This window comes from Cebus imitator, unplaced genomic scaffold (genome assembly GCF_001604975.1).
Source record: "Cebus imitator isolate Cc_AM_T3 unplaced genomic scaffold, Cebus_imitator-1.0 Scaffold234, whole genome shotgun sequence".
NCBI lineage: Eukaryota > Metazoa > Chordata > Mammalia > Primates > Cebidae > Cebus > Cebus imitator.
Window position 1 is genome coordinate 1,802,886 of NW_016107549.1, and position 4,523 is coordinate 1,807,408.

Sequence of the window (4,523 nt, forward strand, 5' to 3'; positions counted from 1 at the left end):
CCCAGCACTTTGGGAGGCCGAGGCGGGTGGATCACGAGGTCAAGAGATCGAGACCATCCTGGCCAACATGGTGAAACCCCGTCTCTACTAAAAATACAAAAACAAAATTAGTTGGGCATGGTGGCGTGTGCCTGTAATCCCAGCTACTCAGAAGGCTGAGGCAGAAGAATTGCCTGAACCCAGGAGGCGGAGGTTGCGGTGAGCCGAGATCGCGCCACTGCACTCTGGCCTGGGTAACAAGAGCAAAACTCCGCCTCAAAAAAAAAAAAATTGGTCAGGTGTGTGGTGGCTCACACCTGTAATCCCAGAACTTCGGGAGGCCAAGGCAGGTGGATCACCTGAGGTCAGGAGTTCAAGACCAGCCTGGCTAACATGGTGAAACCCCGTTTCTACTAAAAATACAAAAAATTAGCTGGGTGTGGTGGTTCGCACCTGTAATTCCAGCTCTTTGGAAGGCCAAGGTGGGTGGATCATTTGAGGTCAGGAATTCAAGACCAGCGTGGCCAATCTTTATAAAAAATACAAAAATTAGCTGGGTATGGTGGCAAGTTCCTGTAATCCGAGCTATTCAGGAGGCTGAGGCAGGAGAATTGCTTCATCATGGGAGGCAGAGGTTGCAGTGAGCTGAGATTGCACCACTACATTCCAGCTTGGATGACAAAGTGAGCTATCTCAAAAAAACAAAACAAAACAATAATAATAGGCTGGGCACGGTGGCTCACACCTGTAATCCCAGCACTTTGGGAGGCCAAGCTGGGTGGATTACCTGAAGTCAGGAGTTTGAGACCAACCTGGCCAACATGGTAAAACCTCGTCTCTACTAAAAATACAAAAATTAGCTGGGCATAGTGGCAGGTGCCTGTAATCCCTGCTACTCAGGAGGCTGAGGCAGCAGAATATTTTGAATCTGGGAGGGAGGAGGTTGCAGTGAGCCGAGATCAACCCACTGCACTTCAGCCTGGGAACCAGAGCAAGAGTCCACATCAAAAAAAATAAAAGAACTTATCCAGGTGTGGTGGCACATGCCTACAGTACCAGGTGCTTCGGAGGATCGCTTCAGCCCAGAAATCGGAGGCTGCAATGAGCCATTATCACACCAGTGCACTTTAGCCTGGGCAACACAGTGAGACCACTACTCCAAAAAATAAAAATACGTAAATAAATCAATCCCTGCTCTTGCCGATCTGACATTCTTGTGGGGACAAACGGACAAGAAACAGAATAGTACACAGAGCATATCAGATGGTAATACGGTATAGTGGAAAAAATAATGTGTGAAAAGGGGGTACCTAGCATGAAAGTGGGTAAGATGGCAATTTTTAGTAAGTTGGTCAGGGATGACCTCCCTGGGAAGGTTACATTTTTTCCAAGTCCTGCCCGAAGGAAGTCCTGCAGTGAGGAAGAGAAGGAACAGAAGATGCAAAGACCCTGAGCTGAAATCACAGCTGGCTTGTGGAAGAAACAGCAAGCAGCTACCTTTCCCTTCTCACTTCCTGCTAACATACAAGAAGGTTTTTCTGCGTTAGTTTGCACATGCGCTGAAAGGTCTCTTCCTCCTACTTTGGGGATCCTAAACTAGCCCAGGTGTGACTTTGGCTTTGGGGATGGAGGGTTGGGGGAGGGAATACAGGAAGTTAATGGCGCCATCCCTACCTCCTCCTCCCCCAGAGCCACCAGCAGAGACTGGATCTTTAAAAAGCAACACAAGCCTGAGAAGTAGGTCGCCCTGCAGCATCTCAGTGTCTATTCTAGTGTCAAGAGGCAGGAGGAGCTGAAAGTCCAGGCACCTCCCTTTACAGTACTTACCAGCTCTGACCTGAGAAAAGTCTGAAGAGGGAGGAGACTCCAGGTTTTGGTGAGTCACACAGCCCTGGCTTCAAACTATTCTGATGCCTGTTGGCTGTGTGATCTTGGGTAAATCACTTAGGTTCTTCATCTATCATCAAATAGGGGTAAATACAGAAGCATCTCTAAAGCTAAGTTCTTTTTTTTTTTTTTTTTTTAAAAACGGAGTTTTGCTCTTTTGCTGAGGCTGGAGTGCAGTGGCTCAATCTTTGCTCACTGTAACCTCAACCTTCTGGGTTCAAGCGATTCTCCTGCCTCAGCCTCCTGGTAGCTGGGATTACAGGTGCACGCCACCACATCCGGCTAGTTTTTGTATTTTTAGTAGAGACATGGTTTCACCATGTTGACCAGACTGGTCTGGAACTCCTGACCTCGTGATCTGTCCCCCTCAGTCTCCCAAAGTGCTTGGATTACAGGCGTGAGCCACTGCACCCAGTCTAGAGTCAAGTTCTAAAGCAAGGGTAATATTCATACTACTTACCCAGTCTAACCCTGCCGTTGTTTAAAATAGCTAGTGCTGGCCGGGTGCAGTGGCTTTCGCTTATAATCCCAGCACTTTGGGAGGCCAAGGCGGGCGGATCACAAGGTCCAGAGTTTGAGACCAGCTTGGCCAATATGGTGAAACCTTGTCTCTACTAAATATATAAAAATTACTTGGGCGTGCTGGTGGGAGCCTGTAGTCCAGAGGCTAAGGCGGGAGAATCACTTGAACCCAGGAGGCGGAGGGTTGCAGTGAGCAGACAATGGGCCACTGCATTCCAGCCTGGGCAAAAGAGCGAGACTCCGTCTCAAAAAACAAAAACAAAAAAAAAATAAAACAGGTAGTGCTTCTCAGGGTGAAGAAGTTTGCCTGCGTTTGGGGACTGTGTTAAGTCAGTAAAAATGCTGACCTTTGAACTCGGGGGACCAGTGTGATGAGATGCTGGGGCAGGGAGGCTGCTGTAAATTGAGAAAGCGTTTGGCATCTCAGATTCGAGGTTGGACACCAGTTCCACGAGTTTCTTTTTGCATGGAGCACTTCTAATTGAATTGAGGTAAGTTTGCCAGGCACAGGGCAGATTTGCATGAGGTAACATTTGGAAACTTCTTGACATGCAGCAGATGCTTAAGAAATAGGAAAAGATAGGCCAGGCGTGGTGGCTCACGCTTGAAATCCCAGCACTTTGGGAGGCCGAGGCAGGCGGATCACCTGAGGTCAGAAGATTGAGACCAGCCTGGCCATTATGGTGAAACCCCGTCTTTACCAAAAATACAAAAATTAGCTGGGCGTGATGGCGGTCGCCTGTGATTACAGCTACTCAGGAAGCTGAGGCAGGAACTGGGAGGCGGAGGTTCCAGTGAGCTGAGATGGCACCACTGTACTCCAGCCTGGGCGACAGAGTAGGACTCTGTCTCAAAAATAAAAAATAAAAAAAAAGGAAAAAACAATACAAAAGCCAAAACCCAAAACCTTGTCCTGAATCAGTACTCAAATTCACCAGATGGAGAGAGGAAGAAAAAAATTCCGTGATCACACAGGGGCCAACAATGTGGACCACACATGTCACAGGGGCTTGTGCCGAGCCGCTGAAAATTTGCCATATTAAATGAAGGGGGTGAACCTTAACAAATCGTCTCCTGCATCCCAAACTCGCTCCCCATCCGATGCTTATCTGGGGCAGTCCCCAAATTTGACCAGAAAGCTGTTATCGTTCACATCCGCCCCAGGAACCTTGAAATTCAGTCGCACCTCCCCAATCTCACTCTTCCTTCTGCTCCCCATGCACCTCGGTTAATCTAGAGACCCTCCTCCCAATTTGATTCTCAGCCAAATTCTCAAAGCGCGGCGACCCTGGCGCGTGGCAGGACGGGATTTGTAGTTTCAGGGCTTATCGGAGGGTGGGCGAGGGAGGCCTTTTGCGCATGAGTTGGTGACGGCTTTCTGCACGTGTTTCTCAGCGCAGGTTTCAGTCCAGCGGAACTGGCTACCCCAGAATCCCAACTGCTCCTTTAGGGTGTTTTCCACGATTCTGCGAATGGAGTTAGGCGCCTGCCCACAGTTCCCTAACCTGGGAAGCCCCAGTACTTGCTTTTCATGACTGAATGGAGCCCAGACTGACTTTGCCTACAGCAAGTGGGTTGAGAGGGCGGTTCCTCTTCTTTAGGCAGGAGCAAAAATTGACCTTTGCCTTTCTTGAAGGTCAAAAAGTTCCTCAGGGCAGGAATGGGTTGTTCTTTGGGATTGGAGCCGGAGAAGAATTCATTAAATATCGGCTTAGAGAGGGGGAATACAGTGAAAGAACAGCCTTGAGCCTTGGAGGGTAAAACCACGTTTGTTTGAGACGGAGTCTCGCTCTGTCACCCAGGCTGGAGTGCAGTGGCGCAATCTCAGCTAAATGCAACCTCTGCCTCGCGAGTTCAAGCAATTGTCCTGCCTCAGCCTCCTGAGTAACTAGGATTACAGGCGCGCGCCACCACGGCCAGGTAATTTTTGTATTTTTAGTAGAGACGGGGATTTTATCATGTTGGTCAGGCTGGTCTCGAATTCCGGACATCGTGATCTGCCTGCCTAGGCCTCCCAAAGTCCTGGGATTACAGCCGTAAGCCACCGCGCTCTGCCTAAAGCCACGTTTTTAAAGAACACTTTAGGGTTGGCCAGGTCATATTAACTTGGATGATCTCTAATAGCGGGAACCGTT